At 37.2% G+C, this 21,700-nt stretch overlaps 1 protein-coding gene and 1 pseudogene across 2 annotated transcripts in view; one reads left to right on the forward strand and one right to left on the reverse strand.

Moving 5' to 3' along the window:
• Positions 1–367: 367 nt before the first annotated feature.
• On the reverse strand, positions 368–10,553 carry LOC113066433 (1-aminocyclopropane-1-carboxylate synthase-like protein 1; annotated as a pseudogene).
• A 7,566-nt stretch (positions 10,554–18,119) lies between these two features.
• LOC113066714 (furin-1-like) overlaps positions 18,120–21,700 on the forward strand; it is a 79,945-nt gene continuing 76,364 nt past the window's right edge. The window contains exon 1 of one of the 2 annotated variants that reach the window (XM_026238693.1): positions 18,120–18,217. The gene's annotated coding sequence lies outside the window, so the exon portion shown is untranslated. Of the gene's footprint in view, positions 18,575–21,700 lie in introns of both variants that reach the window. The other variant, XM_026238692.1, reaches the window with a different exon arrangement.

Raw genomic sequence — 21,700 nt, forward strand, 5'->3', positions numbered from 1 at the left:
GAATTCTTGATCAGCATTTTGTCTTGCTGCACTATCAAAGAAAATATACTTGTATTAAAGATGTATTAAAGTGTGTGTATTAAAGTGTGTATTTAATGTATAAAAGATTGTGCAATGCTGTTTCTTAAGTAAATTCATCGTGGTTTAAGGTTGTTGTTTTTCTTTTTGATTTTTTTACAGAAAATCTAATAAATAAATAAAAATTTGAGAACAAAATAGGACTAAAATCCTCATTCAGAATAAGGAATTATTATTATTTACTTATATTTTGCAGCATATAGCATTGAGAAGCAAGTTTTAGGTACCAAAAACGACAATGTATTTCAATTATAACAAATTCTTATTTTGAAAGAAATTGATTCCTCACAAAAAGAGCCCTTTAAATCAACTTAAAGACAATAGATTGGATGCTCAGAAGTTGAAATGAGTTCAATTAAAGGGTCAGTCTCCAATTACTGTGACAGCCAGGGTAATAATTAAAGTATAAAAACCATCCAACAATAACAACATTTTCATTTACTGCTGTGGTGACTCTCCATAATTGCTTCAGTCTCTAATTACAGGGATCGCCACTGTGTTGTTTCTGCAATTACAGACTTTGCCTTTAAACTGTACATTATGTGAACGTATCATTTATTTAAAAAAGTATTTGTATTGACAGTTGTGTTGCACAAACTTGTTTCTACCAACTGTTACTCTATTGCCTGGCTTTATCGAGAAGTTCTGTGAAAACATCCAATTGGGTTGGGTCCTGTCCAGCAGCTAACTCAGGCTTGTGCTTCTCCAGCCAATCAGACTTCTCCAGCCAATCAGACCAGCCAATCAGGCTGTCGCAGAGTACCAATCAAAGAGTCCAGACTCTCTGAGCGGATGTCAGTTTGGCCGTTAAGAATTGTAAAGTTTCCATCAGCCAGTGAGATGGGCTCTGTCTTAATGTGCACTGTGTCAAGTTTTGTTTGAACGCTTGAGGTCCTGAGTGTCTGCTCTTCGCCCTCATCCATTGTCTTAGTGTCTTCCCTCCTCGCTGTCCCGCAGCTGTCATCCTGTTCATCACTTGTTATCCGCTTTGTCTCAAGCACTGAAGAGCCCTGAAGTTCTTCTAATGCATTTTTAATCCTCTGCACACCTTGAAAACAAGGATGTGAAAGGAATAAATGCCAATCACATCACCAGACTGCAAAGGAGACACAACAAGAAGCCAGGAACTGAAATGTGCAAAAAAGGTACTGTATGTCCAGTTTCTTCAGCTCTTCTATCATGAAGCTGTGAGCCTCTCTTAGCCTGTGTCTGTTCTCCGGAAGGAACTCGCTATTCAGCCAGTCTAGACACAGCAAGGAATCTCACTCAGCCGTGTGCTGTTGTTAACTAATCATTCTTGTCAATGAATCAGTCTAAATGACTCGTTCATGAAATAGACTGTTACTGTACTTGAGTTCAACTCAGTGAGTCGAGATCCAATAGTCAATTCCTTACCAGAAACGAAGGTCATCACTTGAATATAGACTTATATTTTGGTCTGATCATCTAGAAAACCAATTGTATATATGGCTTTAGAAGACTTAGCCATAAAGACCAATTTTATGATGCATTCTGGTAGCTCAAAAGCTTCAGTCCAAATTTATTGCAATTACAAAACACACTGTGCAGTAAAAGTAAATGAATTGAATTAAGCAAGTTCACCAAAATTGGGAATTAATGCATATAGCGCAAAAGGTTAAAGGGTACGTTTACACAACAAAATTACACAAAAACGTTTTTCCAAAGTTCCAAAAGTGACGTTGGCGATGTTACTTCGTAAAGAAACACAACACGTATAAGCATATACGTATTTCCACACATAATTCACTTTAACGTTATAGTTTCCAAAAAAACGAACTTTGAAAACTTTGCGTTTTCAGGCCCCCAAATGCCATTTTCGTTTAAATGAATGGCCAAAAATGCATAAAAAGTTTGACATTTTTAGTTGAAAACTGAGTCATGTAAACAAGTCCAAAAAAGCATGGAAAAACCAACCAGAAACAGTATAGCATCCTTTTAACTGTGTGATTTGGGACACACTAATCTTGCATACTAGATGGGAAGGAATGTATGGGAATTGTGAATCAACCATAGAACGAAAAACAGACAAAACATTGACAAAGCCAGGAAGAGAATGTGCACCTCTGTCTCTGAGAAGCTGGGCCATCTGGTTCTGTGTGGATCCTGGGACTCCGTGGAAGCAGCTCAGCTGATCCAGGGCCTGAGCCAAGTCTCTATTCTCTGAGTAGACCGTGCCAACTCGCATTCCTGCCATAGCAAAGTCCTATATGTACACAATGATGTTTGAATGCAATAAAGCTATACAAAGAATCTGAAGAAATGCTTTTCTGACAGATGAAATAGTGACATACCTTACTGACGCCCCAGATAACATAGGTTCTCTGGGGATCTGGCAACCTGTGGAAGCGTTTGTGTAGTTTGCTTAGTACAAGTAATATTCACATGTACCAAGAGCAAAAAGAGCCCTTTCTTACATTTCAATTCATTAAACACAAGATTCAATTTTCTTTGACGTGTAATGAAGTATATTTCAATTTCAGCTAAAGGCTTATATTAGTTCATTAAGCAGAAAACTAAGTAAATTAGAATTTAAAAAGCACTGAAATAAGAGAGAGAGTTTATGTGAATGTCTCTCACCCATCCAAGCTGAGAACACTGCGAAACGTGTCCGTCTCGTTGAACACAGACAGCATGTAAATCTCATCCTCGATCACATGAAGCTTGTGCCTGGAGCAAATGAGAGAAAGAATGAATAAATGAGTGCCGCTGAAGGCAGAAATTCAAATCCAAATGACAGTTGTGAACACAAATGTTAATTCTTGTCAATAGCGTGCAACCTAATGAAGCTTGTGAAAACATTTGGAAAATAATGTGCGATCACAAACCCATAATTTAGGCAAGCGGAAAGTGTTTCATTATTTATTCATCATTGTGCTGGTCTAAAACTTGCAATTACTCCTACAACACATACATAGGGTGCCAACTGTGAAGTTCAAATGTGATTTCTGATCATTTTATGGTAGCTCCGTGTCTCTGGTCAATTTATGCCTTTATTATATGGAAAAAGAGCAGCATAAACATTATTAAAAACATCTGTTGTGTTACATAAAGCAAAGTTATATGAGCTTGGAACGAGGGTGAATATGATCATTTTCGGTTGTGTAATAACATACTATTAATATTTCTGTAATGATAACATGTCACTGGCTTATATCAGATATCAAAGATCTGAATCCGAATGAAAGAACGGCTTTGGTTCAGTGCTTGTGAGAAACCGTTTGAACTCACAATTTGGCAAACTGTAGAAAGCTGATCAACTCTTCAGACGAGTACACTTCTCCCAGAGGATTGTGGGGGTTTAACAGGATAAGGGCTTTGATGTTCAATCCCTATATAAAGAGAGTAACATTTTAAGCATGAACATACACTGTATGATTAAGTTTTAAAAAAATAACCTCTTTCTTGGCCTCTTTTAGAGAGTTCTCCAATTTCTCGACAGTTAGCTGGAATGGTCTGACATCACTTCCTGTGGGGTGTACCAACACAATAAAACACAAATAGAAATATAATTGAAAAGCCACATGAAATCCACTATAATTTGGCAATGTTACATTATGAAATATTATGTTTTTTCTAACCACCTGACTATAAAGTGGCACATGGTAAAGTTTGACACTGCTGTACAGGCCCACATCCTCCGTAATCACACCATAGAAGGGCGACAGGATAAGAATAAGAATCTTTTCTCTATTCATTAAAAGGCTATAATTACTGAGAACTAACATTCTGATTTTCAGCAAGCAGATATTGCTTTTGGTCTATATATGATTTATTAACCTGCCCAATTTTCACAACCTTTCAAACAATTGAGGTCCGTAAGATGTTAATAACAATCAATAATAAACAATCCTGACAGTTTACATACTAATATATATATTGTATATGTGCCATATGTGCCATATGTTTTTTTGAGCACTAAACCACATAAACCCGACGCAATTAGACATGAGACTAGACAATATTCTGTGGTGACCAGATGGTCTGATACCTTCTGGGTCACAGAGGGTAACTGCTAAAGCCGAGAACACAGACCCACAACAGTTCATAACAACAACCTGCGAAAGAAACAAAGAACATAAGAATGGGGTCTGGATTTCTCTTTCAATAGAAAGAGGAAGACAAACAGAAATAATACCAGAATAATATAATGCTGATGTAGCAGAAGCACTCACATTCTCTGGTTTTAGGGGTTTGAAAGAACGACAGTAGTCTGACAGGAACTTAGCAACTTCCTCTCGAAGGCTTTGGGGAAAAGAAAGACCCAAGAACATCAATACTGTAAAATGAGAGCTGAACACGGGATTTAACACAAACACGAGAGTCAAATTAATGATAGATATTGCAGAAAAACAAAGAAATAAAAACGGCCTCTTACAAACTGTGGCCTTTCCAGTCGGGGTTTTGTAAGAAGGCAGGTTCAATGTGAAGCATGTCAGGTCGCATCAGCTGTTGGAGGAACCAAGATTCGGCAACAACCATTATGACACGTAATATCCAGACCACACTCAATGACAATTCTTTATATTTTTGTGCATTTAAAGATTTTTATTTTCTTATTGTTGTAATAACACTATAGTATTCTTCTGAAGGCAATGTGAGTGGTGTTGGAACTTGGGTGTTGTAGATGGTTGCTAGGACATTGGTATGCGGTTGCTAAGGTGTTCTGAATGGCATTTAGCTTGTTTTAATTAAGTTGCTAGGGTGTTTTGGGTGGTTGCTCACTGGGCAAAAGAGCATATTCCACAAGACTCCATGATAGCATGATATACATATATAGCACTTTGTGTCATTTTAATGGGATTTTCTTTTCATTTTATTGCTCACCAGGTGAAAAGGATCTTTGCTTATGAATGCTAAACAAGTAAATCACATTTCTTACCCTTTTCTGCAGCAGGTCAAAGCACAGCTTGTTTTCACTGATTCCTAAATGTATAATGCCCTGAAATAAATATTAAAAACCACAGGAAGTTACCACACAGCAGAAGCTGTCCCAAGAGACTTGTGGCCTCTGCGCTAACCAAAGCAGTGCCTTTACAACCAATACTCTGTTTATACAAGGTTTATAATATCAGAACAAATTAGTACTCTCATACAGGGAATGAACTAAGCAAGTGACTGTAGATCGGTCATGTATTTTCACAAATCTTCTCTGATATAAGCGGTTTTATTTTAGATCATATTAAGCTAGATTTAAACTTGAATGTTGTTTTGGAAATTAATGATGAAAATGATTTAAAAATGAGCATGAATGTCACACAGCATGATGATTTAAAATGAACCAATTAAGAAAAAGAGGTAATTAAATTGGACAAAAAGGACAAGTACAGGAAGTGTACACTTTACTTAAAAATTCTATATTTTGACAATTTTATTTAACCTAGGCTTTTTATTTTAACCTCTTCCACCACTTCTTATACATGACTGTTATTTACCATCATGTGGTTTTGAACTGCGCAGTAAAATATGGTTCTGCGCTGTGAAGCAATTTTTATTTATTTACTTTTTCTGCATAAAACAGGTAGAATAAAAAAATTTCTGGACTTCGAAAAATATTTGATACATTTTATACTTTTATATACTTATACTACATTTCAAAATTTTGGGATTTAAGATTTTTTTTATTTTATTTTTTCCTCACCAAGGCTGCATCTATTAGCTCAAAAATAAACGATCCTTCAGAAATCAGTCTAATATGCTGATTAGCTGCTCAAGAAACACAGTTTTTAATATTTTTGTGAAAACTCTAATATACATTTATGCAGGATTCTTTGATTGAAAAAAAAAAGAAAATTGTTTATAACATTGTCTTTCCTGCCCCTTTTAATCAGTTTCATGCATCCTTTTTGAATAAAAGTATACATTTCTTACCAAAAAAATAAATAAATCTTATATAGGTATAAAATGTTTAATTTATTTTTCCAAATCCAGATCATAGTACAATATGTTTCATGCAGGAGATTGTAATTGCTAATATTAAAGCAGCACTGCTTCCAAGGAGACTGACGTGAGGGTTTGATTTCTCATCGTGCTTGTTGGTTTAATACTGGTGGTAGCCTTCCTGCAGGATTCCCTGGTGCAGCCGCATGCTGTTTCCACGGTGAGACAGGTATGTGCTGTACTGGGCCGTTTGATCACCCCAAAGCATGCTGGGTACAGCTTTGGCACTGTTGGGTAACAAACAGGGGAACAAGGTTTGTGATGTGCTGGGCACCGGGAGTTTTTCCCTGCTGGTGGAAGCACTCTGGTCTTCCGTCCCACGTGATGAACTCAGGACTCTGGTCAACATGGACATGAGATGAAACTCATGATCTCTCTCTTGCTTTGCTCGTCTCTCCTCCTGCTGCTCCCGCCGTTGCTCAGCCTGCGCCTCCTGCTGCATCCGGGCCTCCTCCAGAGCCAGGAAACTATCTGCTGCCAGCTTAGATACCCCGCCAGAGCTTTCGATAACACCCCATTGCTCCCTCGTCCCACTCGGCGACGCTTCCTCTGATGGAACGATCCGGAACCCCCTTCTTGGTTGCCATGGCTACCTCCTCCACTCATTGCCATGGGAGCTGTTGCCGGGGATACACCTGCACCGGAGGAGCCAGTCATGTTCTGGTCACTGCAATCTGTGGTATGACATCATCAAAAATTAAACATTAAATCAGTCAAGCAGAGGAAAAAAAAGACCAAATAAAAATTATCTCAAAATTGTATTTAAGCTGGTGTGATATCATGGCAGTGCTGTAAAGAACATCTGCAGTGCTGAAAGTAAGGCACTGGATGGCAAATCACTGCCAACAACAGAGACAAAGCAATGGGTTTGGCATAAATACTGCAATAATGCATGTGCATTGTTAAAACTGGTAGGTCAGGCTCACAGACATCCATTATATTTTTTTTTTTTTTTTTGCACACTAGTATGGAGCCAAAAGAGTCTCAATAAAGATAAATGCACACACTACATTCACATATGCACACACATGATTCATAAATACACACACAGGATACACAAATGTGCACAAAATTCAGAAATGCACACACAAAATTTAAAAAGCACAGAAGATTCACAAATGCATACAAAATTCAGAAATGCACACACAATTCAGAAATGCAAACCACATTTACAAATGCACTCAAGATTCACAAATGCACAGGACAAGATTCACAAATGTATTTCTGATGCACACACACATATATCTTGATTTACAAACTGCTTGCGGTCTGTGAACTTCACTGCATTTGTGTGTGAATTTTGAGACTCCCCTGACTTGGCTGGACACACAAATGCCTTTTTTTAAACAGGGAATGATCAGCAACCAATCAGATATCTCCCTTCTTTTAGCCAATCACAAGAATGCACCCCACATGGGGGATTGTTTACTTATAAGCCAATCAAATGAATGCCTTCACAGAGCCGATATGCCTGGGCATATTATAGCCTACTTATTTATGAAATTGTATGAAGATACAGATGTTTAGATTACAATTCAGGTTTATTTTTTATTATTTTTTACAAAATATAAATTAAAAAATGTCTCAATACATATAGCCCAGTGACTGCAGAAAAGGTTAACCATGGATTCATAAATTAGAAATATTTTAATGAAAGTAAAAAAAAAAAAAATGTTACACCTTTTTGAATATTTAAATATATCTAAATATTATTTTGGATGCAATATAGAAGTCACTTTAATTATAATATTCGGTCCCTACATGAAGAGAGAGTCAGTGGTCCGCTGCGAGAGGAAAGTGACTCTCCGGCTGCGCAAAGTGAGTCGCCGGCTGCATGAGGAAAGTGAGTCGTTCGCTGAGGAAAGTGAATCGTTCGCTCAACTTCGCTGCATGAGGAAAGTGAGTCGTTCGCTGAGGAGAGTGAATCGTTCGCTCAACTTCGCTGCGTGAGGAAAGTGAATCGTTCGCTGAGGAAAGTGAGTCGCTCGCAGCGTGACTCGTGAGGAAAGTGAATCGTTCGATAAGGAAAGTGAGTCGTTCGCTGCGAGAGGAAAGTGAATCTCCGGTTGCTGAAAGTGAGTTGTTCGCTGAGGAAAGTGAGTCGTTCGCTGATTGGCTTATAAGTAAACAATCCCCCATGTGGGGTGCATTCTTGTGATTGGCTAAAACAAGGGAGATATCTGATTGGTTGCAGATCATTCCCTGTTTAAATAAAGGCATTTGTGTGTCGAGCCAAGTCAAGAGAATCTCAAAATTCACACACAAATGCATTGAAGTTCACAGACGGCATGCAGTTTGTAAATCAAGATATATGTGTTTGTGCATCAGAAATACATTTCTGAATCTTGTCCTGTGCATTTGTGAATCTTGAGTGCATTTGTAAATGTTGTTGGCATTTCTGAATTGTGTGTGTATTTCTGAATTTTGTGTGCATTTCTGAATTTTGTATGCATTTGTGAATCTTCTGTGCTTTTTAAATGTTGTGTGTGCATTTGTGAATTTTGTGCACATTTGTGTATCCTGTGTGTGTATTTATGGATTATGTGTGTGCATGTATGAATCCTATGTGTGCATATGTGAATGTAGTGTGTGCATTTATCTTTATGGATACTCTTTTTGCTCCATACACTTGCTAATAATCATAATAATAATAATAATAATAATTAACAATAATAAACATGCCAGCCAAATGCATACATCTACAATTGTATTTATTTCTACAGAAATGTATACTTTTATTCAGCAAGGATGCATTAAACTGATCAATAGTGACAGTAAAAAAAAATGTTGCAGAAATCCATTTCAAATAAAACCTTTGAATTTTGTAATATTCCGAACAAAATGTATGATGGGTTCCACAAATATTTTAAGAAGATCAACAATTTAACATTGTTTCTTAAGCATCAAATCAGGATATTAGAATGATTTTTGAAGGATCATGTGACACTCCAGACTCGAGTGATGATGCTGAAAATGATGTTTTCCATCACAGGAATAAATAAAATGTTCAATAGTGCATTAAAATAGAAAGTAGTATTTTCTAATATTACTGATTCTACTGTATTTTTGATTAAATAAATGCATATTTGCCAAGCAAAAAGTAAATAAATAAATAAACAAATAAAAGCTTTTCAAAAACATTTGTAAAAAATCTTACCAACTTTTGAACAACTGTGTACTGTTTTAAGCAGATGGTGGTTTGTTACTGTTTCTTTGTAGCTACTGAAATCAAGGCAAATGTTTTTTTTATATATAATTCAAAAATAAATATTTATTTTTGCTTATAAATTGTATACTGTTATTGATATTATGCTGATTTAAATACATGATTTAAATAATTTTCTACTTGGCTAACACATATCAAGATTTTTTCCAAAATCGTGATTGTCAAAATTGCAAGAATAACCTGTGATTATAATTAGCTCGAATTAGTTGAATATTTCTAACCAATTATTGTATAATTATTATTTTCCAAAAAAAGAAAAAGTGTGTTTCTGAATCTATAGCTGGCATGAATCGCTGTATAAATTCCATGTTATTGCAAATTAAAAAAAACAATAGTCTGTTTGTTTCTGTTCATACAAAGAAAAGGACAACAAAGTGTTATTGTTCTGTTGCATTAAAAAGTACATTGATTTTTTTTTTTTTTTTATACAATTGTGTTTTTCCTGAACTACTTGCCCCCCATCCCCCCCAGAAAAAAAATCTCTAAATTATTGAGAAGTATGCATATATAAACACTGATCTATCTATCTATGCAAAACAATTGTCTGTATAGTGGAACATCTGTGTATATTCATTGCATAGTACATCATGCAGATGATGTTTGGTTCCTGTTGTACTGTAATTACTGATGTATAAGTATTTACACATCCATATCTGTTCATCCATCCATCCATCCATGCATCAACAGACTGTTTAGGATACCTGAAGGGGAACAGATGACACACGTGTTTCCCTGCTCTATATCCATCTCAGTGCTCTCCTCTGTGTTTGGAGTCGCATGTTTGTGTTCAGCAGCGCCTTCATCATCCTCATCAACATGTCCAAACTCATAGAGCATCTCAGGCGGGCCCGCCGCTTCATCATCATCGGAGCTCATCACCTCCGTCTTGACCTCCAGTATTTCACATGTTCTGGGCAGGTGACCAGGAGCCTCTGACCCCTGCATTTCGGTCGCCTGGTTCGTCACCGAACCGCCCCATAAAGACAAAGTGGAACCGGAGGTTCTGCGCCCTTTCCAGCAACTCGTAATACCTCGCGGATCTCAAAGTCTTCTGCTTGTACTCCAGCTTCAACTTTTTGATCTTCTCCCTGCATTGATCCCCGGTCCGATTAATGCCTTTCTGCCTCAGAGTGCTGGCGATTCGGTTGAACACATGCTGGTTTCGGAGACAGGTCACTAGCTCGGTTTGGACCGGCACGTCTGACCAGATCTGCAGCAGCTCCAGCACCTCTGGTTCGGACCAGTTGCTTCCACGTTCATACTTTTTACCGTAAACGTGAATCAAATGCATTGCAGCACTACAAATAAAGATACAGTACAGTACAGTTATAGTCAGCTGCAAGTATGTTCACGCATTGACCTGGTGCCGCGTTTATATGACTAAAAAATATTACAACTCACAAAACAAGTGAGTTACTGTAAGCAGTCATCTAAAACGAGCGCTGGTACCTTACCGTGACCGGTGTAGCAGTCGATTCTGTTCCCCTCGGAATGTCTGTTTCTCCTCGGGTTGCCAGGTCCGTGTAATAAACCCAACCAAATAGTTAATCAAACATTTTCCCGAAGTAGCCTAAATTCCGCGGATTTGGCAACATTCCCTCATGCAAATACACCAAAAACACACCTGGATGTAAGGAATGCAAAAAGGGACAAATTTTTTGCTACACTGCAGCATAGTCAAATGATTCTCACACTCCCGTTTATGTTCTTTTTTATTATTATTCATCTTGCAGTTGTTCCGTTATTTTTGTCTTATGTTTTCACATTTCAAGTTGAAAAACCTCTCGTCCTAAATTTATTTTCAAGTTTAAGATTTAGGACGGTATTTTGAACTATTTGACTTGCCGTACATCCAGTTTTCTTGCGCACGCTAGTTCTGATCGTACGTATAGTAACTCGGCAACTACGCAACAATTGTAGTATGTTTGCGTAAAGGGGAACAGACATCATAGACATATAAACATAGACATCATATAAGTAGACGCCCTATTGGCCGCTGGGCGACGAGATTTGCGGCCGCCATCTTGAACCGGTCGTACTCCTAGTTTCGTTGCGTAGCAGCAGTTAAAAGATGCCAGAGCACTGTGCAGCATTTTCCTGTTCTAATCGGCGGACCTTCGCAAGTACGGCTCGGGATTACTTTTCACAAGTAAGATTTAACATTACTATTATTACTACTATTGTTATTTGTGTTTGCGCACGTGATTTCAGGAAGTAATGTATATTAACCCTCTGATGGTCTTCGTTTCCTGTCCACACTCGTGTTTTTTGACAATAACATTTAATTTTGTAAAAAGATAATATATATTTTTTTTACAAATGTAATTTTACTCTGTTTGTTAATGTTTTTACTCAACATTCGTGCAGTTTTTGGAGGATTTATGATATCTTCTAAATTTCTATAAATAAATATTTATTTATTTAAATAGGCTTTTTACGAAAAAAAAACAGCATTTTATGTAAAATTCACTTTATAAAAGACACAGATTTCTAACTTTCATTCATGGGGATAACATGGATAATTTTAAATTATTTAATGTAACATTTATACCCATTTTTTGGAAAATGTAGTTTTAAAATAAAATAAAAATCACTTTTAACCACTAGATGGCTATAGAGCTCTACTATATGCTATTTGCTATTTGACTACCTGAAAGATATCTTTTCACAAGTTGGATTCAGTTGGATTCATATCTAAATATTATAAAATTACAATTATAACAAAAATAAATAAAAAATTTTGTCTCATCCTGTCATCTCACTCTCTCTCCCTCTTGGGTGGTTCTGCATTTTGCATGATTTTTTTTTAAATAATTATAAGAAAGCAGTTGTCTTATAACCTCACAAGTGTGTGTGTGTGTGTGTGTGAGAGAGAGATGGAGAGAGAGGGAGGGAGGGAGGGAGGGAGAAGTGTGTGTGTGTGTGTGTGTGAGATGGAGAGAGAGAGAGAGAGAGAGAGAGAGAGAGTGAGTGAGGGAGAAGTGTGTGTGTTTGTGTGTGTGTGAGAGAGAGAGGAAGAGAGAACCAGAGAGAGTGTATATGTCACAAATTATAATAAACTGTTTCTTCAACTTATTAAAATATCTTATTTTACTGCAACTATCTGTTTCTGCTTCTTTATCATATTTATAGTGTGTGATTTATAAATATCCTACCTCAGATATTTAGATTTTGGGCGTCTGGTCACTTATATATTATATCAGGATATAATTTGTCACTGTAAAGCCTATTATGAATATTAAAATACGCTGAATCATGTGTCCTGTATCATAGCTGCATGAATGACCTTTGCAGCAAAAAAACCCGCGTCAAAATCAGTTAGGTATTCAGTGAGATATGATTAATTTAATGCGCTAACAGCTCATTGCACCTGGCAAACAAGTTACACTGAGTGGAGCTGGCGACCGGTCCAAGATGGCGGCTCCACGGCTCGTTCGTGCCAATAGGCAGTAGCGTTCGATGGGGCGTCTACCTATATGATGTCTATGCATATAAATACCTAGACGCCTCATTTGGCCGCTCGACTGCACGTCAACGTCGCCGCCATATTGGAGCGGGCAACTCTCATAACTCTCACATCAGGACAGAAGAAAACATACCTGGGCTGCGTTCAGCCCCGACAAAACGTTGCACAACGTTTTTTAAACAGAAACGGTGATGCGTTGAACACACTGTTCTGATGACGCAAGAGTTGCAACTATGGCAGCTGAGAAGGCCATTCTTTGTGTTTCCTTACCTAATTCAGACTAAAACACATCTATTAAGCCTCACATACTGACTTTATTTGTAGTTCATACGGTTTTAATACCCTGTATTTTCCTTCTCATTTTTAGGAAAAGCACTTAATTACCACTGTTTATTTCTATACCAAATGTCATATACTTGCAATGAAGCTAAAAATATAAACAACTACATCATTATGTTGATATCCTATATTTTTACAATAAAACTTACGACAAACATGTCTTCTAATATCCTCAGTTGTTGCGTATACCGAGCTGCAACGAACACATTTGTACATTATTTTCCTTGAAGCCATTGTGCGAGTTCACTTTAAGACCGCGTGCTTTATATACATATTGCTGCTGATTGGACTGCAGTTCTGACACACCCATCGAACAAGAGAAAACGCATCTCAAACCCCGTTGCACACCGGTGCACGCCGTTTCCAGGAAACATGACGTTCAACACGGAAACCGTAGCAAAACGTTGCGCACCGTTTTGAATTTGAACATGCCCCTGACTCATCGACAGATTGGACACCTACAAACCGTCACACGATAATAAAAACAGACTCCGGAAGTGCTGATCTGAATCAACCGAGTCGCGAACAGGCTCCGAAGTCCCGATCTGAATCAACCGAGTCGCGAACAGGCTCCGAAGTGCCGATCTGAATCAACCGAGTCGCGAACAGGCTCCGAAGTGCCGATCTGAATCAACAGAGTCGCGAACAGGCTCCGAAGTGCCGATCTGAATCAACAGAGTCGCGAACAGACTCCGAAGTGCCGATCTGAATCAACAGAGTCGCGAACATGCTCCGAAGTGCCGATCTGAATCAACCGAGTCGCGAACATGCTCCGAAGTGCCGATCTGAATCAACCTAGTCGCGAACAGGCTCCGAAGTGCCGATCTGAATCAACAGAGTCGCGAACAGGCTCCGAAGTGCCGATCTGAATCAACCGAGTCGCGAACAGGCTCCGAAGTGCCGATCTGAATCAACAGAGTCGCGAACAGGCTCCGAAGTGCCGATCTGAATCAACCGAGTCGCGAACAGGCTCCGAAGTGCCGATCTGAATCAACCGAGTCGCGAACAGGCTCCGAATTGCCGATCTGAATCAACCGAGTCCCGAACAGACTCCGAAGTGCCGATCTGAATCAAAAGAGTCGCGAACAGACTCCGAATTGCCGATCTGAATCAATAGAGGCGCGAACAGGCTCCGAATTGCCGATCTGAATCAACCGAGTCGCGAACAGACTCCGAAGTGCCGATCTGAATCAACAGAGTCGCAAACAGACTCCGAAGTGCCGATCTGAATCAACCGAGTCGCGAACAGGCTCCGAAGTGCCGATCTGAATCAACAGAGTCGCAAACAGACTCCGAAGTGCCGATCTGAATCAACCGAGTCGCGAACAGGCTCCGAAGTGCCGATCTGAATCAACAGAGTCGCGAACAGGCTCCGAAGTGCCGATCTGAACAAACCGAGTCGCAAACAGGCTCCAAAGTCCCGCCCAACATACATGGAAAAACAAACCACTGTTTCAAAATGTGTGTTTTCTGCATGAGTGTGTTTAATGTGCATTATAGAACAAAATGTCAAGCATCGTCAAGTATTTTACATTATTTGACTCATTAATTGAATAAAATAGAAAATCTTGAGGCAAGCGGCGGGGAATTAATATTATTAGTCAGGTTTTGTCTTCACAAATAAACCACTCTATTCCCAGAGAAAGGCAGAACTGAAAACTTAAATAAAATGTGTTTCTTGAGCTGAGATTGATTCAGAGGATTTTCTATATATATATATATATATATATATCTATATCTGTGTGTGTGTGTGTGTTTGTGTGTGTGTGAGAGTACATGTATATATTATACTTAAGGAGCTCATTAATTAAACACAATTTGGAACTCATGTCCACAATATTTTTGTGTTGTGTCATTAGTTGTGTCTTAATTTGATTAATAATTAGTATTTTAAAATTACATTTCATTTTTTTTTATTTTACTCTTTATTTTACTATTAATTTATTCTTCATTTTTATCTATTCTGTATTATTCCACCCTTTATATTACATATTCTTCTTGCTATTATTAACCTATTGTTGTTCAGTTATTTATTATGGTATTATTCATATTATACATAGAATTGAATAAATCTATTATATCTCATATGTTATTGTACCGTTGTACTCGCTTTTCATATTATTCACTTTACTTCAAGTTGTACTACATATACTTTTTAATATAACATATCACTTTTACTATATTTCTACTGTGCACTGTATCAGTGGATATTTTCATTTTCACTGGATCCATAGCCTCATCAGTTACATGTGTTATTATTTGTTGTATTCTTCTGTAGGCTAAAGTGCTATCAAAATGAAAAGCAGAATTCAAGTGTGTGATTTGTATTTACTTGTTTTATTAAATTTTCTCAACGATAGTAAATTATTAGTGTTTAAAGATGTATTATTTAGGTTTTATCCCAGTACTTCAAAGGGAATGGGCTGTGTTCTGACCTGAGACACAAGAAAGAGAGAAAAAAAAATGTTGCGATTGAACACAGAGAAAGCAATAAAACAACTACATATCATGTAATATACATTCAAATTACATTACATTAATATGTCACAGTTATACTAAATTAGCAGATTTGTAAACCGAAAAATTCAACGAAATCATCAAGTGAGACAAATGTGAGCCAAACCTTACTAAACAACTGGAGGCAAAGTTTTTTTTAACTGTTTTTTAACCGCTGAACACTCAAAAAAATAACTCTTTGAACGAACATAAAAAAATCATGGAAAGGATTTCCACATGATTAATTTGCTTTATTTCAGCATTTTACAATTCTGTTACTCCAATTTAATGTACTTACGTTGGGTCAACCTAATTTATTAAGGTTGATTCAACTTATTTACTATGGTTGGGCAAAGCTTAATTTAATAGTGTCAGCCCAACTAATTTGCAATGTTTTGGACAATGTTTTTAATAATTAAGTTCATTTTACAAAATAAGTTTAAGTATACTTAACAAACCTTAATAGAGTCAACAAACAACAAATTAGTTAATTGTACCTGAAAATGTTAAATTATGATGACATAAAATTTGAATAATGCCATTTTAGGAATGCCACCCCCTTGCATTAGGACCATGAGCAGCTGATTAATATTACTCTCCATTCAGACCTTTCTATAATTACAGCTTATCAGTTATATCACAAACATATTTGAAACACAAAGCAACAATTCAAAACATTTATTTCTTTGTTTGTTTTGTTCTAAAACTTTTCAGAACAACTTAATTAATTGCTATAAATTATATTACTCATCTACCTATCTAATGGTGCTACACTTCTCCAAGAGGGTGACAGAATAACAATTACCCATAATACACTGCAGAAATCCTCAGCCAATGAGATGCAAGTCTGTGTTGGTTTCATTAATCTGTTACTTTTACGCAACAGTGTTATGTTGGATGAACAAATAATTTTTAAGTAAAGCTGACAATACACACTTTTTTGTTGAATGAACTAGATTACATCAAGTTCACATTGTTAAATAATTTTTTTTAAGTAATCATAACATGAACGGATTAAGTAAAATTGGCAAAGGTGAAAGTACATTTTTTTGAGTGAAATTGGTTGGTAAGTGAGAACGTTATGGTGTTTTTATTCAGTAAAAACCGCAGCTCCCCCGTTTAATTTCATTTGTTTTAAGGCAGTCTTGCCCTCACTAACATGGCGCGGCAACGGCTCAAAGCGGCCAATGAGGCGTCTAGGTATTTATATGTCTATGACAGACATTCAGAGGGGAACAGAATCCTTTACTTCTAATAATAGTCTCGATCATTCATTTTTTTTTTCAGCCTGAGGGTTTTGTTCTTTATTCAAACAAGTCCTGGTACATCCGGGTTCACGGCACATGCGTGCTGCCTTTATTCCGGGATAAATTTGGACCGTGACAACAAAGAACGGAGCTGCGCTAAAAGAGGAAAGTTGACTCATGTTGCATAGGCGCGCCATCTAAGTGCTTACGCTAAAATTTTTGAAGAATTGCATTAAATGTATTTACTTATTTACTTCTGCTTATTAAGGCTTCCTGAGATTTGTAAATGTTATTAGATTACAAAAAAAATATTTTTTTATATTTTTTCATTAATTTAGTGTTTATGATGTTTAACACATTACATTAAGGTTCCAGTTATTAACATTAGTTAACTCCTGTGCATTAGTTAACAATAAACTAACAATAAAACATACTTCTAAAGCATTAAATAATCTCAGTTAATGTTAATTTCAACATTTCCGAAAACATTATTGAACCAAGTCGTATCTGTTTACATTATTTGGATATGAGCAAACATAATTTAAATAATGGATTCTTCCTTAAATCCGTCCCTTCAATCCTAAACAAGAATGAAAGTGTGATGTAAATAAAGCATTCGTTGTTTATTGTTGGAGCTTCAGACTTAAGACTAACACCTGTGCTGCCTTTTATTTATTTTTATTTCTTTGCATTATTATTATTATTATTATTATTATTGTTATTATTTGTAATAATTTGGTAATAAAAATGATGGTGGGACAAACAAAATCAGCTTGGCAGGAGCTGGGTTCAGTGAAGATGAATCCCAGAAAGAAATTCTGTTTTCATTCGTGACCTGCATGCTGCTGCTTCCAGAGTATAATAACATTGACCAACCTGTAAATCGAATATATGTCTTTCAAAGCAACCATTATGCTGATTATACTCAGATCTCAACATGGACAAGGATCCAACTGTAATCTGATTCATTCACAGCAATGAAGATTCTGTCATCATTTATTTATCCCCGTTTATAACTAGTCACCATTCACTTTCATAGTGTGCATATGCAATACATAGACATGAACAGCTCCTAGCGTTAACAGTCCTGCAACATTAGTCAGAATATTAATCTCTGTGTAAATGGTTTCTTTAAGACTGCAAGATATGCATTTACTACTGGTACTGTATTTGAAAGATGTCTATGATTAGGTAAAATTGTTATTATGAACAGTATGTCTTAATCCTGCAGATGGAGCCATCACATCACGAATCACAGACCCCAAATAGGCTCATGTCATGACGTACTTCCTGGGAATTGTAGGCCATTTGTGATTACCAGGGATTTGTGCACGGATGTATTACGGAGCCCGTTATGTCTGGAGAACAATAAAGAAGACGCTACAGATGGCACGTGACATCGCAAAGGTTTTAATTTAATTTACAAACAGTTCGATTTTAAATATAGAATAAAGACTGGCAGACGCAAGCTTAATAAATAATTAAAATAAAGGACTACAGGAAGACGCGCGCGCTGTTGAAAGTTTCATCGATCTGCGCGCTCTCGTCGCGTGATGCCGAATTGAGTTCGCGGGGGTCTCGTGGAACGGCGCGAATACTCCGTAACGGTTTCTCGGCGGATGTGCTTTAAATATCCGTCGTGAGCGGAGTTCATTTCGGAGCTGTAGCCTGATATGTGAGCCCGTTACCGGATTCCGACGCTGTGGAAAGCGCAATGACAGCTCGGTTCGTGCTTGAGGAGGGGTCAACGGTCTCATTTCAGAGGTAAATGACAGTTCGTTTGTTTGTCGCTGTTTAATTTAACGTTAATTAGAACGGAAAACCGAGGTGAATTTAAATTAAAATAAAGTTTTTATTTACTAAATGGTTTCCTGTCATATTAAGATTTTACGTTTTAGTGCAAGTTCTGAGAGCGGTTTCATACAATTTGCTATGAATAATCTGTTTTTGATTTTTTTTTTTTTTATTCGTAGAGTATATTTGTGTCTTAGTTCATTTTTATAGATGACAAAAAGTGACTGTTTCGGGGTTTTTTTTTCAGACACATTGGTTTGAAGAAACCTTTTTTATGATTATTATTATTTTGTAATATCAAAAAGTGACCAAAAGGAATAACGTTAACGTTACTTAACTAATAATAATAATAATAATAATAATATTTGTTTATCTTTCTAATGTTGTTCCAAACCTAACGTTATATTGCTTTTTTAGGTTAAGTTACTCATAACACACACACACAGAAATGTTCGCCAGAATGACAGTCTCGGTCACCGTTCCCTTTCTTTGCACCTGTTTTCCATACCAAAAATATTAACGGCAACGGTAACTAGAGTCTGTCATTCCGAAGCACGCCTCCTTTTGAGTTCCACGGAAGAAAAAAGCACATAAAAATATTTTCAATTTTCTAAACTGACTCCAAGTCTTTCGTAAGATTTATAATCGCATTGCACGCCCAGTGTTTTCAGCGTAATTGAATGATTTCCCATGCTCTGACTGATTTACGCTGCATGCGAGTTTTGCGTGAACCAAATAAACATTGACAGTGCTCAGTGCAGTAAATGAATGCAAAGCGAGCATAAAGACACTATTATGATACTCTTTGTCTCCGTTGTTCATATGATGACTGTGTGATGGTCCTTAGACAATATCAATCATTGTATTTATATTAGATCATAATAAATGTCCTTTGATTTGTCTTGAAACACCCGTTCTTTTGGCTAGTTTGCTTATGAAATCTGGCTTACCCAGATTTTTTTTGGAAAGGCAGTGTGGTCATCTTCTGTTCTGATCCTGACGAGAGAAAGATGAAAAAGAAGTTAGAGATAAACGTGAGCTGTCTCTACCTATCTAATGAGTGTCTAAGCACTTTGGTTCCTGCCCTTACAGAGCCATCATGGGTCATTAAAGCTTTAGTAGTTGTAGTTGTGTTTGATAAGGAGTTATTAAGGCATAGTTATTACTGTTCTTTCTTCCCCAGAGAGCATGCTATAAAAATTTGGCCCTCCTAGCCAGTAGAATCACTCGGGACATCACCTCTCTCAAGCATGCAATCTGTCAGATCCTCAGAGACAGCTAGATAATCTTTCTTTCCATTTGATTCAGGCCTTAACGGGTGCTCAGAGTCATTAAATATGAAAAATAAGTCATTTGAAGTATTGAATGAAGATTGATGGCCGACCTCCAAAAAGATCTCGAAGTTCTACGTGACTGACTTCACATTAACTTGAATGTCATTTTGGCTTCACAACCTGTTCCTGAGGGTTTAGGAATTTGTGATTTACTAGAAATGCGCTCTGTAATTTTTTGGTTCTAGGAAAGCTGTTGATAAGCAATTATTGTAATAATTTCTGGTCAGTGTTGCGCTTGCAACACAATTACCAGAATTCCCTCTGGCCTGGTTCCACGTTCTGCTTGTAAGCTGAAAAAAAAGTGGTCTTCTTGTTTCCAATACACAAATCAGCACAAAGACCTTGTCAGACCTAATAAAGATGAGAAAAGACAAGCCACAAGCCCTGTTCATACGTCAGTAATGTAGTTGTCTTGAAATCAACAGCCTTTCTTTCACATCTTACATGTGTTGTGCTCTAAAGGTACATCCTTCATTATCTCCTATGTTTATCCATTAGAAGAACCTTTCACAAGTGGCTGCATTATTAAATGAGTCTGGTTGAGACAAGTGAAGGTTGAATTCAGGGGACGGTTAACCTGAATGGCAGTTATTTGACAATGCTGAAAATGGCGGTAAGTAATTTTCTGAGAGCTGACCACTTTTCCTTTACTTGTAAGCTTGTCTTAGCTGTTAATTGACAGAATCTTCTCAAAAGAAGGTTAATGAAATCTATTAATTGGTTGGTGATTTTAGGTTTAGACACAACAGGCGTTGCTTTTGCAGTTAGTGAAAAATGTATGGGTACAGTATCTCTCTTTCTCTCTTTCTCTCTTCCTGACTGTCTCTCTCTCTCATTTTCTTTGCTTGCGGAGGTGTGACATTCACAGGTTCCTTAAGTAAGAAAGACACACATGGTTTTCTCCTCTTTTCTCTCCAGCTCACTGCACTGTGCCAGCCCTTAATGAGCTCTGTAATGCAGATTTTAGACGTGATGATTTGTTTGTTTCTTCAGCAGGCCTTTTGTCAAGATACTCACTTCTTTGTACCAGGAGCTGCTATTTAAATACTAAAATCTGCTTTATAGCCGTGATACTCAGTGGAATAGTTCTGTTGTTTTTAAACCTTGTTTAAAAAGACATTGTGCAGGTTGGTGCTATAATTTTAACACTATTCATAGACCTTGTGCATCACGTCTTTGCTTTAGAAGGAAATGTTATGACTTTTTACTCTTGCTGTCTTCGAATGCACATGCCAGGCTTTATTGTTCATGTTCTGTTTTGTTGTAGAGGGCGTCTGGGGTTATATTTCAAGCCCTGAGCCAAGCTTTGAGCTTACTTATGCAGTCAGCAAGAACTGAGCTGTCTCTAAGGAGCTGCCTAACTCTCATGGGACATGGACATGGATGGTGCAATGTTCAAGCCACATGGTCATCATTCCAATGTATATGGTGACAAAACCTTGTATAGAACACCTGTCTTCCCCTGACCAAAAATGCTGTTCCCAGAATGATCTTCTTCTGGTAGAAACAGGATTCAAGGCACATCATAAAAGTAATCCATGCGACTTCTTGTGTGTGTGTGTGTGTGGGTGGGTGAGTGGGTGTGTGTACTTCTATCCAGCAAGTAAGTTCTGTTTTTAACATTGATTATAATAAGAAATATTTCCTGAAAAGCAAATTGGGTTATTAGAGGGATCATGTGACAGAAGACTGGAGTAATTTTGTTGAAAATTCAGCTTTACTATCACAAAATAAAAAAATTATACTTTTTCTATTTTTTAAG

The sequence above is a fragment of the Carassius auratus genome, chromosome 50 (genome assembly GCF_003368295.1).
Source record: "Carassius auratus strain Wakin chromosome 50, ASM336829v1, whole genome shotgun sequence".
In the NCBI taxonomy this organism is placed as follows: Eukaryota; Metazoa; Chordata; class Actinopteri; order Cypriniformes; family Cyprinidae; genus Carassius; species Carassius auratus.